The sequence below is a fragment of the Rhea pennata genome, chromosome 8 (genome assembly GCF_028389875.1).
Source record: "Rhea pennata isolate bPtePen1 chromosome 8, bPtePen1.pri, whole genome shotgun sequence".
Lineage (NCBI taxonomy): Eukaryota > Metazoa > Chordata > Aves > Rheiformes > Rheidae > Rhea > Rhea pennata.
Genome location: NC_084670.1, coordinates 4,737,095 through 4,755,134, shown reverse-complemented (window position 1 = coordinate 4,755,134; position 18,040 = coordinate 4,737,095). Strand labels below are relative to the sequence as shown.

Sequence of the window (18,040 nt, the reverse complement as noted above, 5' to 3'; positions counted from 1 at the left end):
GAATGAGAAATAGTCAGTGCTTTCTGAATTTAAGGGAAAGAATCACTTTATTCTCCTTAAAAGTGAAGCCGTCATGTAAAGTATCATTTAAACTGTCCTGTACAGTCGTTCTGAAGAGTCTCACTGTCTGTATTAAGGAGGCGTTTCTCTAGGACTGTCAGAGCAGTCATTGTCCAAGAAGGGATGCCTTTCAGGTCTCCTTTTGGGGGCAAATAAAACGTTATTGTTGTTGTTGTTGTTGTTATATTGATTTTACAGTAGCTCCCATCTAAAATCAGGTCCCACAGTGCTAAGTGCTGTAGAGCTACATGGAAGGAAACAGCCTCTGCGTCACATACTAGCACTCTAGGCAGAGGTAGGTAAAAAGAATGAAAGGATTAGTGAAAATTTGCTATATATGCAAACAAGGCGCTCTTCCTACTAGATGAATTCCAGCAGCAAGATCAGATTTAGAGGTTTCAGAAATCTTGTTGTGCTTCTAAGCAAACTGCTCCAGCATAAAAAGTGGTAAATTATTAAATAATGAATTTGATATATCTAATATTTATTTTCCATCCAAGTTCCTCTGTGGAGGAAGAGCTCTCCTGGGACAGCGTCTGCTCTGGATCACAAAGCATCCACCTCATATTTGTTGAAATTCTTGCCAAATCTCACGAGAGAAAAAATTTCTACTCAACAGAGATCCCACTGGATGAAGTCAGGAGATCTAGGTTCACCTCTTGGCCTGACTACAAATCCTTGTATGTCCTTGGATAGGTAATATAACCCCTTTATTTCTCCATGTAGCATTTGCAAAATGAGAATTACATAAAATTATCCTCTGTTGATGCTGGGCAGAAAGAAACTAGATTATTTGGTATATAGTACATCAGAGAGTGACTTCTACCCCTCCCTTCTTCCATCAACTATTGTAATATTTTTTCTATTTCATGGGGAAAATGTAACTTCTAGTATAGGCTACCCCTGGAGCACCTCTTAAAGGGCCCTTGGGATTTTCTAGAGTATAATTCGTAACCAGAAATGCTTCCCTTATGGACAGGTTCCTTGACACACCCTAGGTTGAAGGCAGACTGCTGTGGTTTTCCTTTGGCTTCAGGAGCCTGAGTTAACCTTCCTTCTGCAAGTCACTAGTGGAAGTATTTAATTCTTGTCACCACTGCTGCAGCTATGGTGAATGGATGATAGAAGTTATTGATCACTAAACAGGCAGAAAACAGACAGAAGTACAGTAAGATCCCTCTGTGCACTTCTGTCCTTGAATCTTAACTTTGGGAAACTTTCATCTGAAGAAGGTTATTTATTCCTTAGACTTATTCTGTCCTTGGCCTCTGGATTGAAGGTGCCAGTTATGAGAGTGGTTTATGTGGGCTAGAGCTCTGGAAGTCTATTGGATGCAAAGGCCACCTGACCATGGTTAGACAGAAGGCTTTTGGTCATTACCACACCGGTATGGATGTTTACCGGGCAGTGGTATAGCAGGAGAGTGAATTAAGGATCTGTTCCCTTCAATAAGCGACTGAAAGCGATTGAGATCCTCTCACCAGAAGAAGGAGCTAGTCTTAGGGCATTAAGAAGACGGGGGAGGAATTCAGACACTTGGAGAAAGCAGAGCTGCATATTCATCCAGGAGCTCAGCTTTGTCAGATACTGACTTTATTTGACCATGGAGTGGCCTGTGAGCTGGTGCAGGGGAGAGATGAGAGACCTGCAGCTGCAGAGGTGCAGAGCCCTGCACGTTGGCACGGAGATCGTAGATCCCAAGCAAGGTCTCCAGCAGTTTGGAGGGAGCTCGAAGAAACCAGCTTCTTGTCTCTCTTCTTCCCACACCACTCCCTGTTGACTGAACACTACCAACCTCCTTGAAGGTGGCCCCAGACGTTTCTTCTCTGTGAGAAGACCTACGGTTGGGAGTTCCTACCTGTTCGCTTGTTTACAGTTCCCCAGCTCAGACCTGGTGTCTGCTCTCTCCTTTCAGCTAATTGGCAGACAGAGGCCTCGAGGGTTTTGGTTTGGTGCCATCAGACTCCAACTGATTGCAGCAGTGGTGTTCTTCCCCAGACAATGACTTCAGTAGCTTCAGGGCAGCACTGAGCCTCCTAACAAACAGCTCTCGTAAGTCCTTATTAACTGATTACTGTAGTAAGATAATAATTAATACCCTTACTTGTTTCTCAGCCTAGCCAAAAATATTCTCAAGTGAGCTAAAAATGCATAAAATGAATAAGTGATTTATATTTACTGTTTTTAATGGAGCAACTTATTAGCAGCGCTCTAATACAAAGCACCATAAAAACACTCCTGATTTTGTTATGGATTTAGAGTACTGTAATGAAAAGCTGTAAGGAATAAAACAGGGAAATATTCCCTGAGCCAAATTCTGCTCTTAGTTATATTTAAAGATCTTGGTGAGATGAATCCTAGAGAGAATTTCTTCAGTAAAGGGAAGAGAAATCTCTGACATCTACTCATTGCAGTTTACCCATTCCAAAGCTGTACCAGCCAAGACAAGGGTACCTACCCTGTGAATATATACAAAAAAATACAAGTGCCGGGCATGCATATCTGCAGCAGATCAGAAGAGCTGTGTTTACAAACACACTGTGCGTTGCTGACTGTACAGGGCAGGAGGCAGTGGGGAGTGCTGCTTCAGTGGAGGACGGCACGTGGAAAATGTCCAGAGTCTTTCTGTTAAATTCACCTGGGTAATAAATATGTCAGGAAGAGGCTTGGAATGGAAGCTCTAACTTTTCTCTGCTTTGAGTGATGTAGCAGCACATGGATCCACACTCTAAAGCTTTGGTCAATGTCTATAAATAATGGCAAAGCCACTGTCTGAATCAGTTTTAAGTAGAATGGGCTAAACTCCCTAGATTATATTTTGGGGAATGGACAAGATGATCTGGGCACACCTCTTCCATCTCAAACTGCCTTCCTGATTCTTGCTAAAGTTTCTGCTTTGCGTTAAAACAGCCTGGGTGCTGTTAGACTTGAGTGGAAGGCAGATTGGGGCAGAATGCTAGAAAGAAGAGGTGAAATAAGCTATTGCAGACAACGAAGAACTTCTGCCGTTACTTGAAATAGATGCTCTTTCGCTTTTACCATGGCAGCCTGAAGTAATTGTGCTGGCTTGAAGATGCAGGACACGATGTCAGCAACTCTGCAACCAACAGGTGAGATTCAGTTGCAAGCTGCTGTGGCCTGTGACTGTTGTGTGACGCACAGCACACACAAATCCTAGATTTTTTGACAGACCATCTTACTCACTTTGTTTTGTTCCAACTGTGAGAGAAGTCCTAAGCCCTACCTCCCACTGATTTTTCGAGATCTCCCACTGATCTCTCTTCAGTGAAAATATCCACGCAGGTGCATATCCAGCTTGTGGTTTTACACTAAGATACATATTTAGTATTTATGATATTTCTTTTTACATGCACTCGGTCCAGCAAATGTTAATAGAAAGATTTTGCAAACCATTAAATACCTGCAAATATTTTATTGCAATATGTGCTCATATCTGTTGTGAGGATTAAGGAGGTTCTTCAGCTGAATTGTCTCACAAGGCTGTGAAATGCCTTACTTGCAACACCATTGAAAGCATGTGATTTTTCATCAGGACTTCAACACTGCTTGAAAAGTCAGTGCTTTTAAGGTGCTAGAGGTGTTAGATCGTTAGTCTCTAGAGAAGCTAGAGAATTTTCCAAACTACCATGTTTTCACCAATGTGTAAATGAGAAGTCCTGTGGGTATTTTCAACATTTCTTAGGCAGTCCTATCAGTCAGTTACATAAAAGCTAAAGGCTACAAAATTACACTTATCATGAAGAAATACAGTATTTTAAGTTAACTACCATACTGAGCTCTCTGATGTGTCTTAAAATGATATATCACTCTATTTTTTTTTAATTTCCAGAAATAAAAAAGGGTTTGCTTCAGGGCAGAGACAGTCTAAAAGCTTGTGCTAATAAATCTGTGCAAGTTTAGCAGTGCTTAATACAAATTCTGCTTCAAGTGCTTTTTAAATGCATTATCACCTTTAAGTAAATACAGTGGAAGACTGCCAAATGCCTCGATGCTGTTCTCTGTAAATTTATGCATTTATATCATTAGTGCAATAAAATGTGTAAACTTTCATTGAATTTTGCTAACTGATTTGCAGTTTGAATGGTAGTAATTTTATGAGTTTATCAATTACCTTCTAAGTAGCTGCTATAATATTTCTGTTTAGGCAGGCAAAGTACACTCACCAAAATACTTTTCATCTAAATTAGATTTGGTATGAAGCAGTCTGCTGATCACAAAACAGAGGACACTTCCAAGGTATAAAGAGTTCAGAACTCTGAGTTGCTCATTCCTGGTAGGAAACATTATGCCTAACAGAAATATATTTGGGGAGGTGTCTCAGATTTGTAGCCTGCAGGGCAAATTCTTCTCTGTTGTATGCTTTCTGATGCGAGGGGGTCTAAATGCTGCCTCATCGCAATTATTATTAATACATCAAATGTTGCTCTTATGCTGAAAAACCCTGGCTCCATTGTGTGATGCGCTGTAACAAATTAAGGAGACTGCCTTTGCTCCCATGAGTTGACGTTCTAAGAATGCATGTCCACTTTACATAGCTCTATATGGCTGTAAAGGGTTTAAGGCTGTGGCAAATTAAGCCCGCTGTTTTTTGTGTCACGATGCCATGTGTCAGATTTTGTAGTCCATAGACACTCCCCATTCCCTTGATTCCTCTTAGCCCCTGGGTGAGACCCAACCCATCACCCCATAATGTCCTCACTGCTGTAGGGACCTGAAGTACCAGCTACAGCAATGACCGTGGCATCAATAGCTTGAGGAGGGACAAAAAGGCATAAGGGCAACCTTCTCAGCACCTCCAGCTGATGCTAGTGTTAGGAATGCCCATGACAAGGAGAGCTGGTCTATAGCTGTAGGATCTTGGTCTTGATCCATTGACTGGTCAGAGCAAATAAGTCCACCGACAACTTCCGTGCCTTGACGGCATCACAGAACCACAGAATCACAGAGTGGTTGAGGTTGGAACGGACCTCTGGAGATCATTTAGTCCAAGCCCCCTATTCAAGCAGGGTCGCCTAGAGCATGTTGCACAGGATCATGTCCAGGCGGGCTTTGAATATCTTCAGAGAAGGAGACTCCACTACCTCTCTGGGCAACTTGCTCCAGTGCTCTGTCACTCTCACAGTAAAGAAGTTTCTCCTTGTTTTCAGGTGGAACTTTCTGTGTTTCAGTTTGTGCCTGTTGCCTCTTGTCCTGTCGCTGGGCACTGCTGAGAAGAGTCCAGTGCTGTCCCATCAGTTCTACCTCTTTTAATGGTTTTGGCAGGTTTTTCTGATCATGAATAGGGGAGTAAGTAGACAAAGCTGCAGTGGTACTAAGATGGCAATCCTTTGGTAGTGTGTTTCACCAGCTGTTTTTGTAGTAAGTTATGCAAATTCTGTTTTGAACTGTTCTTTCTCATGGTAGGTAGGTCAGTTGGTTTCATATAGGCTACATATATGTAGCTGAGAGGAAGATTTACCTGCAAAATGCTAGCGGGTATGACGACGAGTAGTTTGAGCACTCTCACCTAACAGAAGTCAACACACAGCAGCAGAGCGTGTTAACAATTTTTTAAATCAAGCCATACCCATTTAAGAGCCTACCTCAAGGTAGACATATGAGCAAAGTAATTTTAGAGTGATTCTGTATTGTCTTTTTAAGTTTATCCTTTCTAAAGGGTTTTTGGCAAAAGATACAGCTGGCCCCTTTAAAAATATATATTAAATATAGTCTCTAATATATAAGTAAGCTGGCCCACCTTAGTACATTTTAAAATCTTTTGAATTTTGACAATAAGAAAGAAAGAATACCTAGAGAACTTGTGTTTTTCTGCCTGTTTTGCTTGAGTTGCATGTTTAGAAACAGTGGATGGTAAAAAATGGATCAAGTGCCTTATTTGAAGATACAGGAAAATATTTTTCAGCTCCCACTTGAGTTTAGTTTTCAAGAGTGAGTAATAAGAAGGTGGTGTTTGCTTCGTTAGTATGCACTAAACTGAGTGCATAATACAATTATATATTTCAGTTGTAATTAGAGCATTTAATTGATTTGTTTTAACTAAATTAACAAGCATTAGGGAAAAAAAGATTTGTGGCAGATTCTGAAATGTTTTCCACACAGCCAGCTGGGTTCAGCTGAACAGGAATATCTGGCTTATTTCTGGATAATGTTAAGAAGATCAAAAACTTTGTTATTTAGAAACTGTTATGAAAAAAAATGCATTTCTGCTGCTCAATCTTTCAGATGACAAAAACTTAAAAGTTAAATTTCTTGGAATTCTTATGAGGGGGGTATTGTTCCCTTGGGGGCAGTAAAGAAACTGAGCTAGAGAAATGACACGAACAGGAGATGTTTCTTTGCATTGCCATAAGAAACAGAGTTAAGATACAGATTTCCTTCTATCAGATTGGTTAGCTGGTAACTCTGGTATCCACTCAGGCAAGGACAAGCATTATTTAGAAACCGTCTTCTTCCTCCTTTTTGGTCACCTACTTCCCTCTGATTTTTTTCCTCATTTTGCAGCCTGGCTCCATACTTCTTCCTGATTCTGAGTTATTCTAACAAGATAACTTTTCACTTCCAGTTTTTAGCATGGAAGCAGAAACGCTGACACAGCATGAGAGGGGATCAGTACGCAGTGTCGCTGCTTGAGACTCTTACTGGAAGTATTGCAAGGCCTCTTCCACTTTATTATTTTTTTTTTTCCAGTCTGATTTTAACAGTTCTGCGTAGACCCTGCCGTTTGCCTCGGTGTAAAGGGGGAATGTCTAAAGTATAGCTTATAAGGTGTGTAAGTTGAATTCCAGTGGTAGATGTATCCAGTGAGGTGCCCTAGCTACCTGGCTGCTGATCCGTATGATCCCAAGGATTGCGAGAGCATCTCACCCCAGGACTGACAAGGCTGGGTACCCTGTTCTAGAGAAGCACTTAAACTGTTACATTGCTGTCTGAAACTTATGATTTGGCTCGGCATTTCTGTTTCCATTGATAATACGCTATTTTGCATTTTACTTAATTGGTTTCAATACACCCGTGTTGCAAAAATAAATACCTGGAATCTACCCCCCGAGACCAATCCTGAGTAAAATGCTGCAAAGAAGTGTGCAGATGAGAAATGCTTAGGAGGCAGTCGTGGTTTGCTGCTCACGCATATCTGTACTCGCTGACTGTAGTGAACAGTTTAGAAATCTCTCTCGTGCGAGAATGAGGTGGAGCAGCTGAAAGTGCTGTGGTTCCTGAATTTATTCTGCTCTTACATTTACAAGAACACGTAGAATTCAATAGGTAGCTAAATGCACAGCGAACGCCGAGAAAACAAGCCTAGAGCACAGATGGGCACCCTTCTGGTAAAACCCGGGCTAGTTTTTAGGAACAGGTCACAACCTACTGTTTACAAACAGCAGGGACATCTTTGTGTAGCACAGATGACTCACGCCGAGCCAAAACCAAAAAAACCAAAACAAAATCCCCAAATTACCACCGCGTTCTGGCACAGGGCACTAAAAATAAGGCAATTCAGAATGAAAGGTATGGCCCTGCTCGCAGTCCCCTGTATTAATGAGTCGGGTAGGGACTCTTGGGATAACGCTGCGCTAGATGTGTGAGACATAGAGATGAGAAATGTTTTTCTCCCAAAATATGGTTTTATTTAAACTAAAAATTTCTTTGGGAACTTTTCAGCAACAATTTAGTTTCATTTAGTTTTTTTTTTTTAAGATCCTTTGATAATGTCAATAATTTCATGCCAGTATTTTCAGAAGGGACAGTGTATTTTTTCATTTTGAATGATTGTTCATATTTACCTATTTCTTAGTTCCTTTAATAAATGTTGAGAATTAAGTTTTGAAATCAGAATTAGATGTGTTCATTTGATCCAATGGAAATAATTCAATTGGCACATAATACCTTTTTATTTTTAGTTTCTTTATATGGGAAATACCAAAATTCATTGCAACCCTGATCACACAAACTCAAAAACCACTGGAAAAATATTTGCTTTGACAGCAATTTATGTTACCAGTAAATCCTGAAATGTATAGTTTGTTCTGAAAAACATGTTGTGTTAAGAGTGTTTGCGTTAAGAAGATTGATTGGATTATTATGGTTCTGTTTAGGAATGAAAACAAATTTTGAAATACCAGTTTCTCATGAAACAGAAATTTGAGTTTTTTCCCAGCTGCAGGAGACAGTAGACTTCCCAAAATTTCCTTTTAAAATACAGTCAAATCATATGTCACAAATGAAAATCATGGGGTACAGAAAGACTGTACCTGTGGTGTTGATTTGTCCATGGATCCAGGATCGTACAAGTAAAGAGTTGGTCCATTTTGTTATCCTTTCTCCCAGTTAACAGCCAGAATTTGTTGTTTATAAACAATTGAAAATATTTTACATCTCTAAAGTAACACTATTGCAAAGAATTTTTCTGAAGGAAAATAGGCATGGTTAGTCACTTGTTTCTTTGCACTCTAGGAAATCCATATTTTGCTTTTTGGTGCCACATTGCAACAGGAAGTAAAAATGTCTGAATATGGAAAGTGAAAACACATCATCCCATTTTGCCTTCGGTTTAGAGGGGTAGAAATGCAAACTTTACAAGCACTAATAATAAGCAGATCTCAACATTTCACTTTTAATGAGTATAGATTCCACAGCCAAAGAGTAAAATTAAAGAATAGTCCCATGTGCCCCTTTAAAAGGTTGCAGTTATAGCCTTTGCTGTTTTTATTACAAGAAACCAGGAATCTGTTTATTATCTGTTTATTATAAGGCAAAAACACTTTCAAGTGAAATATCTTTTCACTTTCAGTGACCCTGCTGAGCAGGGGGTTGGACTAGATGATCTCCAGAGGTCCCTTCCAACCTTACTGATTCTATGATTCTGTTCTATGATCTTTAAATTGGAAGGGACTAAACCTCATTAAATACAAGAGTAGGAATGCACTATTGAACTTCTGCTGTACGCTGTTATCAGAATAGGGGAGTTTTTAAAATGTGAAGAGGAATTGATTGCTATCGTATCATTACCCTTAGGAGTAACAGAAGTAGTAGTAAATTATTTTAGTGTGTGAGTGATAAATGCATGTAAAGAATGTCAGAGAAGCCAGTGAAGCTGGCTGAAGTGAGTTTCCTATTCTGGAAGAAGCCACAATCCAAAGACAAAACCCAATAAACATACTAAAATGTCTGTCTTTGCTCACGTGAGTAGACCTGTGAGGCAGAGCATAGTGTCAATTAGCATGGCTACTTTAATTGCAGTGGTGGCACACCAGTTTGCATCTAGCCGATGATCAGTCTCAGTACCTCCCTGGGAATGTGGTAGTCCGTCTGAAACGTGGACAGAAGAATGCACATTGCAGGAGAACAGTGTTTGGAAGGAGTACCAGGAAGCCAGTCTTTGTCCCCTGCCACTGCAGTTCTGTAGGTAGTCTTTTAAAAAACATTTTTATGAGCCACCGAGTCTTTCGTTGTTGTGTCATGCACACAGTACGTGGAACTGGGCTGCCTGGCTTGCCTGAGGCTGTGCCTGTGCAGCCACCTCTGCAGCCCGGGCCACAAGTCACTGCATTCCGCAGCTGGTACCAGTCGCCTAAGACACTGCTGGTGCCTTCTCCCAGCTTGTGGTCATTGAGGTGGGGCAGTATGAACTTTGGCTTTCATTGCTACTTCTCTCTGGTCATGTCTACTTTGTAGGCTGAGAAGAGTGTGCTGAGAGACCTGAACTAGTTGTGACACATTAACAATGTTAAGAGTAGCCTAGGAGAGGAAGAACTGTAATGAGAACATCATATAGGTGCACTCTGCAAGACAACTCAGCCTGGGTATGGCTTAAGAGCTGTGGTGTTGTTTTTAAGTGACAGAGAGATGAATTGCAAGGAGGCATTTGAAGGAAGAGAGGCAGAAGCCTGGACACTGTGTTGGATGGAGCTTGTGTCTGCAAAGACTAATCTTCTCACTACTCTTTTATTTAATCAAAGCTGCTTATTTGTCCAGCTGTTCATGTGTTCAGCTGAGAGATTTTGAAAGGAAATGCTTAAAGCAAGCAACTATGAAGTACCCAGGTGGGTGGAAGCCCTTTGGCTTGAGCTTGATATTCACTGTCAATAGTTTTTGGTGAGCAGAGAGGAGTATCCCTGAGCTGGCAGAGATTTCGTGGAAGAACATACGTAACTTTCTACTTCTGACTCTGGGCTAGGAGTTGCAGCCAATGTGAGTGACACCTTTCCTCATCGTGTGTGTCACCTTGTTCTAATTAAAATGCAGATTAAGTTTTAATTGGGGGATAAATAAAAACTTTTTCTTATCAGATAATAAAATAGGAGAAATGTTTGTAATTCACTTTGAGTGAGAAGTCAATACCAACAACATAGAGCAGGTGGGTGGCTGGTTGGTCTATCACTTATTTACTGCTGAAGAGTGATGTGATGAGGAGAGCAGAAAAATCTAAGAATTTTTCTAAGAATCTAAGAAAAATCTAAGAGTTCAGTCCAGCAAGCTTGGACTGAAGTCAGACAAAGTATCAGCTGAGAGGCTATAATGAGAGTCTTCACCTTATCTAGCCCTGTAGATTAGATCGTTTAACCTGGGTTAGCTGGTACAAGAGCAGCATGTTTCCAAAAAGATGATGATACCTGAATGTTGGACTCCAACACTATGGACAGCAAACTCTGAGTAGAGTTTTGCTGGCTCTTAACGGCCAATATTAACATGCATTGTCACTCCTGCCAGACCAAGGCTAGGACTATTACCAAGAAACTGTGGGCATTAGAAGCCTTGTCCAAAAGATAGCTTGCTAATTACTAGTTCTCCCAAGGCCGCACTCCAGGAAAATTTTACTTCTTTCAAATGCTGAGACTTGGTGTTTCAGAATGGAAAGGTGCTTGTACACAAGCAAACCTAGATGATGTAACTCATCAAGGTCTACGGATAAAGGCTTGAATTGAGGTCTGTGGATACAGGCTTGAGTCATTTTTCAGAGGAACTCTAGAGTGATCATCTCAGCTTCCAACAGCACTTGGCACAAGGGTTTCTGGAAAATGCTTAACAAGTTATCTCTGGTCATTTCCAGGGAAATGCTGAGTGTCCCTGTTATTGTAATAAAATTTGGTAAAATAATAATGTCTGCTTTCAAGCTCTTCATAGTGTTTTATGTTAATCGTATCAAATATTTCAAACTGAGGAAAATTTATCTTTCTGGAGAATAGTGAGATACTACATAAAGGAACAAATATTTGTACTGGAAAGGGTTTTATTAAGAGACCATATTCTTCCAAGAAATGTTACATTTCAGTGCCTGCAGGTTTAGTTTTTCAAAACAGTGTGGTAGTCAGTATGAGTTAAGCTTCCTAACTGAGCTATTAAGTATAATTAAGCTAACGAATGCATAGTCAAAGACCCCAGCTCATGTTGAGAGATAAAAATGATCTATATCATGGGAAAAATGCCTTTTATCTGAGGATGGCTTATTAAGTATTTTGAGGTTTGTCTGTTTAACATAGACACTTCCCTGGCTATGCTGCTGTGTAGATTCCTAATCTCATTTAATTCATAGAATCAAAGAATCAGGAAGGTTTAAAGAGACCTCTGGAGATCATCTAGTCCAACCTCCCTGCTCAGCAGGGTCACCTAGAGCATGTTAGACAGGGTTGCACCCAAGCAGGCCTTGAAGATCTCCAGAGAAGGAGACTCCACAACCTCTCTGGGCAACCTGTTCCAGTGCTCCGTCACTCTCACAGGGAAGAAATTCCCCCTCACGGTCAGGCAGAACTTCCTGTGCTTCAATTTCTGCCCACTGCCTCTTGTCCTGTCACACGGGGCAACTGAAAAGAGTTTGTCCCCATCCCCTTGACACCCTTCCTTCAGGTACTTGTACACATTGATCAGATCCCCCCTCCGTCTGCTCTTCCTCGGGCTAAACAGGCCCAGCTCTCGCAGCCGTTCCTCTTAGGGCAGGTGCTCCAGCCCTCTGATCATCTTTGTAGCCCTACGCTGGACTCTCTCCAGTAGCTTCATGTCTCTTGGACTGGGGAGCCCAGAACTGAACACAGGACTCGAGATGAGGCCTCCCCAGGGCTGAGGAGAGGGGCAGCATCACCTCCCTCGAGCTGCTGGCAACACTCCTCCTAATGCAGCCCAGGAGACCATTGGCTTTCTTGGCCATAAGGGCACATCGCTGGCTCATGGTCAACTTGTCATCCACCAGCACTCCCAGGTCCTTCTCTGCAGAGCTGCTCTCCAGAAGGCCAGCCCCCAGCTTTTACTGGTGCATGGGGTTATTTCTCCCTAGGTGCAGGACCTTGCATTTGCCCTTGTTGAACCTCAGGAGGTTCCTCTCCGCCCAGCTCTCCAGCCTGTCCAGATCTCTCTGAATGGCAGCACAGCCCTCAGGTGTGTCAGCCACTCCTCCCAGCTTGGGATCATCAGCAAACTTGCTGAGGAGGCACTCTGTCCCCTCATCCAGGTCACTGATAAAGAAGTTGAGCAGGATGGGACCCAGTACTGAGCGCTGGGAGACACCACTAGCCACAGGCCTCCAACTAGACTCCACGCCACTGATGACGACCCTCTGAGTTCTGCCTTTCAGGCAGTTCTCAAGCCACCTCCCTGTCCAGTCGTCTAACACGCACTCGCTGAGCTTATCTAGGAGGATGTTATGGGAGACAGTGTCTAAAGCCTTGCTGAAGTCAAGGTACACAACGTCCACTGCCCTCCCTTCATCTACCCAGGCAGTCATTCCATCCTAGAAGGCTATCAGGTTGGTTAAGCAGGATTTCCCCTTGGTGAATGCATGCTGGCTACTCCTGATCACCTTCTTTTCCTCCATATGTCTGGAGATGACATCCAGAAGGAGCTGTTCCATCCCCTTCCTGGGGTGGAGGTGAGGCTGACCGGCCTATAGTTGCCTGGGTCCTCCTCCTTGCCCCTTTTGAAGGCTGGAGTGACATTGGCTTTCTTCCAGTCCTCAGGCACCTCTCCAGTTCTCCAGGACTTTTCAAAGATGATGGAGAGCAGCCTGGCAACAACATCCGCCAGCTCCCTCAGTACCCATGGGTGCATCCCATCCCAGCTCATGGATTTGTGGATGTCTAGCCTGCCCAGAAGGTCTCTAATCCTGTCCTCCTCAACCAAAAGAAAGTCTTCCCTTCTTCAGACTTTCTGCCTCACATGCAGGCTCCAGGATTCTTGAGGGCTGCCCTTAGCAGTGAAGACTGAAGCAAAGAAGGCATGAAGTAATTCTGCCTTCTCTGTATCCCTTGTTACCAGGGCCCCCGCCCCATTCAGTAGCCAGCTCACATTTTCCCTTGTCCTCGTCTTGCTGCTGATGTATTTGAATAAGCCCTTCCTGTTGTCCTTGATATTCCTTGCCAGACTGAACTCCAACTGGGCCTTAGCCTTCCTCGCAGCATCTTTGCATATTCCAACTGCATTCCTATAATCCTCCCAGGAAGCCTGTCCCCTCTTGCACATTCCGTGTATTTTCTTCTGTCTGAATGTGGCTAAGAGCTCCTTGCTCACCCATGCTGGTCTGCTGCCCCTTTTGCTGCACTTCTTACTCATAGGGACGCATCACTCTTGAGCTTGGAGGAAGTGATGTTTGAATACTAGCCAGCTCTCCTGGACCTGCCTTCTTTCTAGGGCCTTAACCCATGAGATTCCTCCAAGTAGGTCTCTGAAGAGCCCACAGTCCGCTCTCCTGGAATCCAGGGTTGCAATCCTGCTTGTTGCCTTCTTTCCTGCAGGATCCTGAGCTCCACCATCTCGTGGTCACTGCGGCCAAGGCTGCCCCCAACCTTCACATCTCTAACCAGTCTCTCTCTGTTGGTAAGGACAAGGTCCAGCAGGACACCCTTCGTTGTAGGCTCCTCCACCATTTGCGACATGAAGTTATCAGCAATGCATTGCAGGAGCCTCCTGGACTGTTTGTGCCTTGCTGTGTGGTCCTGGTGGCCTGTAGTAGACACCCACAACTGTGTCCCCCATGCTAACCTGCCCTTTGATCTTTACCCATAAGCTCTCAGCTGCCTCCTCCTCCCCGCCTAGGCAGAGCTCGATGCATTCCAGTTGCTCTCTCACATAAAGAGCAACTCCACCACCTCGTCTTCCTGGCCTGTCTCTCCTAAAAAGCACATAGCCATCCATGGCAGCATTCTAGTCATGTGAGCTATCCCACCATGTCTCTGTGATTACAATGAGATCATGGCCCTGCGACTGCACGCAGATCTCCAGCTCCTCCTGTTTGTTCCCCATGCTACGTGCATTGGTGTACAGGCCTTTCAAAGAGGCCCCCAACCCAACTTGTGTTTTGTTGTCTGCCGTGCCTCTATGACATCCCCCCTGCCCCCTCCTACCTAGTTTAAAGCCCTCTTTGCTAGGCTGGCCAACCTGTTTGCAAAGGCAAATGTGCCCCGCTTGGTGAGGTGAATCCCATCTCTCCCCACCAGTTGCTGACCTTCAAACCATGTTCCATGGTCATAGAGTCCAAAACCCTGTTGCCAACACCAGCGGCGTAGCCAGTTGTTGATTTGGAAAATCTTCCTACTCCTCCTCCCATGCCTCCCCCTAATTGGCAGGACCAATGAGAAAACCACCTGGGCTCCCAGACCCTTGACCACCATGCCCAAGGCCTTGAAGTCTTCTTTGATTGTCTCTAGTTTGTTCTCTGTATCGTTAGCACCCACATGAAAGAGCAGCAGAGGGTAGTAGTCTGGTGAGCGGACAAGCGTTGGTAGCCTTTCAGACATATCTCGTATCCTCATTCCATTTACTTCCCTCTCATGGGCAGCTATAGTACCTTTTGCACTAGCTTTAAGGGTTATAAATCCTATATTCATCTAGTCAGCTACTAGAGCATACTTTCCCTGGAGGCTTGAGGGAAAATTTAGATCTTTGAGCATGCAAAAAGGGGTGCTTTGACCTGGGCTGAAGAGTTAATCTGATGAAAACTTAAGCGTGGCCTCAGCTGAGTTCTGTGCTCAGTTGTGGTGGTGAGCCAAGGAAGGGCCAAGCCAATGAGAATATTCTGGCATCAGTTCTTGGAGGTTACAAGAACCTTATGTATCATTTTATGTATTTTCTGTTCATGTGTATATAATCAATTCCAGTGGCGAGGCTTGTGTTTTGGTTCATACTGCCAAGCTAGGCAATGGACTTGGCTGTATTCTCAAACCTCTTGGCTTGGTAAATGTCAGAGCCTAAGCAGGGCTTCTCTTTGTACTCCAGTCTCATACAATTGGCCTGAATTATGTGTGTTCCCTGAGAGTACATGCACAGCCATGAATACAAATCGAACCTACCAACGAGCCAAACATAGAGGTCGATGAAGCAAATATTTTTGTCTCCCCAAATTACCTTTTTTTGCCTCCTGGCATAGCTAGGCCATGAGGCCCAGGCTTGACAAGTCTTCTAGGTCCCACATACCAAGACCTAAAAATGAAGTAAAGCAATAATAATAATAATAATAATAATAATAATAGTGTAAATACACTGACAGTCTCTATTAAAGTTCCTCTGTGACTTACTGGAATCTTGCAATTCTGTATCTAAAAGAAGGTATAAATTCTCTAAGGAAGATGGCATCGAAGGGGATTTCTGCAATGGTTTCTTCAGAGTGGTGATTCTCTTAGATGTCCTCAGATAACAGCACTGACTGCTGCAAACACAGTTCATCAGTTCGTTATGAGATATTTGAATCTCCACTAGTACATAGAGAAGAGCAAGATAATAAACAAAGGAATGTTTATGGAGTTAACATTACACATGTTATCTTTAGATGAGTCTTGCAGGTTTTGACTGGAGAGTGCGAGATGCAATTTTGCCCTAATTTTATTGGAGCATGGTCAGGGATGCTATTCCAGCTGCAGCTGAACAAAGTCAAGAAAGTATCACTCTCAAGATGATCTAGTTCAAAAAAGCCTAAACAATAAACTTACTAAAAAGTGTTTAGCTAAGCTAGATCATTCTGACAGAGCCAGATTTGGGAGTGTCTGCACATGCAGTTATTTGGCTCACTGGGAAGGGTGGTAACCCCTAATGGGGGGCAGTGGATAAACAGCTGTGGGCAGGCTGGAGGTGGTAACCTCTTAACCTGGCTCAGCTGCTGCTGGAACAGCATGTCAGGCTGTGCTCTTAGCTACACAACCCTGGGATTTCTTCACAGATGAATTCTTAGATCGAAGGGCAAACTGCAGTCCAAGTTTGCTGTGAGATGTACCGCATCCCAAAATGTATGCATAAATATACATTCCCAAACGTGTGTGTTAAATGAACATTCAGTACTTACCAGCGCCAGGACATAATGCTGGCTCCCATTCTGCCTCTAGCCGTAGTGGCTGGAGCACAGCATGTTCCAGTCGGCACATTTTGCTGCATGAGTCTCAGCTGTAGATCCCGACTGGAGTGAGGCTTCTATTAAATGCATCTGTACTTGTGTGTCTTTGGTCTGTATCAGATTCTCCTTAGGTTACTTAAACTGCTTCCAGACAAAATTCTCATATACCCTCACAGCTCCAGGATATTCTTAACCCTCTCCTCACCTACAATCCATCAATCACATCAAGCCAGTACCTCCAGCCAGAATCCTCTACAGTGCCAAGTACTGTTTCCCTTGCAGGAAGAAAGATTAATTGGTTAAACATGAGGTGAACAAGCTGAAAAGAAGCCACTGCTCCACAAGGCTCTCCGAACACAAGGAGGAGAGCAGGGCTGTGCTTTGCAGAAAGGTCACAGTGAGCTCACGCCAGCAGGAGGATCGTGTTTTGGGCAGGACTCGCTGGGTGGAGGGAGCTGGCTGAGACATCCCAGGGCTGAACTGGCGAGAGACAGCACAGAGGAGCATGGAGGGAAGTGCCTGACCACACCAAAGGAAAAAGGGGTGGGGGAGAGAACTGGATATGAGGGCTGTAGGCACCGAGTTGTTTGAGATTTGAAGCAAGGATGTGGAAAGAGGTGGCTTACCGCTATTAATACCTTTGTTGTGTTCTTCCCAGAGCGTCTGAAAAACTATGAAAGGGGAATGACGACACCAATAAGATGCTTTACTGTGAGGTTTTTCCTCAGGTTTTTTTTCCTCTGTGCTCTCAGTCTTGACTGCACTGCAGGACCACGATGCCTGTGATCATATGGATCACAGAGACCTTATAACAATCAGTCCTAGTCCAGCTCCTGAATCCCATACCAGAGAAGCGAACGCTTGCCGCCAGGCCCTTGGCTCTTTGGATGCTGTTCTTAAGGAGCTCCACGTTCTGCAGATTTCCACTATGTCTAGCAGCGGGTGGGAGAAGGTGGCGTAAGGAAGATCCCGTGCACGCCGCCTAGTTGTCCTTCAGAAGTTTCCCTTAGTCTGTCTGCAGAACTGCTTTCAAGGTGACTTTCAGTGCCCTATCGGGAAGGAAGTCCCACAGCACCAGGGCCCTATGTCAAGGGGCAGCAACTGGTACAGTGCTTGTGGCAGTTGCTGGTTTGGCAACTGAAATCTGTGACATCTAGAAACAGTGCAGTCTTAAAAATCTACAGCTCCTCCCACTGTAGAGTGTCTCTGCTACCTTCCTCCTGTATCTTTCTGTTTAGGAAAGGCCATTCTGTCCATGAGACAGACTTTGGGGGTTGTGGAATGTGTTTTTTGGATCTTTTTTGTTTTTCAAAGATATGAGCATGCTTGGTTCCAATTGCCTTTTTATCTTGGATGTTTAACACTTCTGGGGATAAGGCTCAGGAGAAAGTGAAAATCAGACTTTGAATTGTATGTTCACTTAAGGTTTGCAGGATAAAGCTTGTGGATTTACGTTAAAAGAGTTCAGTCGGATGTTGCTTCAGAAAATGGATGCCCTGTGGGAAACATTACTCTGCCCGCTTGCAAGTCCTCTGTTGGTTACCTTAGCTCCAGTACAGACAGCCTGTAGCAGCCTGCAGCTGGTGCAACTGAAAGGGCAGATAGTAGATTTGGCTTTTGTATCTGCTATTTTTTCTAAATGATAGTTTCAGT

The 18,040-nt window shown here is 43.5% G+C and overlaps 2 long non-coding RNA genes across 6 annotated transcripts in view; one reads left to right on the top strand and one right to left on the bottom strand.

Annotated features, from left to right (window-relative positions):
- LOC134143696 (uncharacterized) overlaps positions 1 to 18,040 on the top strand; it is a 170,504-nt gene that overhangs the window by 114,189 nt on the left and 38,275 nt on the right. For 3 of the 5 annotated variants that reach the window (XR_009959169.1, XR_009959166.1, XR_009959165.1), the window contains exons 4-6: positions 680 to 756; positions 1,976 to 2,112; positions 3,108 to 3,170. The exons of 1 other annotated variant lie outside the window; for it this stretch is intronic. This is a non-coding gene — a long non-coding RNA (uncharacterized LOC134143696). The remainder of the gene's footprint in view (positions 1 to 679; positions 757 to 1,975; positions 2,113 to 3,107; positions 3,171 to 18,040) is intronic. One more of the 5 variants, XR_009959168.1, reaches the window with a different exon arrangement.
- Positions 5 to 16,422, bottom strand: LOC134143697 (uncharacterized). The gene is made up of 3 exons (XR_009959170.1): positions 16,340 to 16,422; positions 15,409 to 15,483; positions 5 to 199 (listed from the first exon to the last, which is right to left on the bottom strand). It is a non-coding gene; the product is annotated as an uncharacterized LOC134143697 (long non-coding RNA).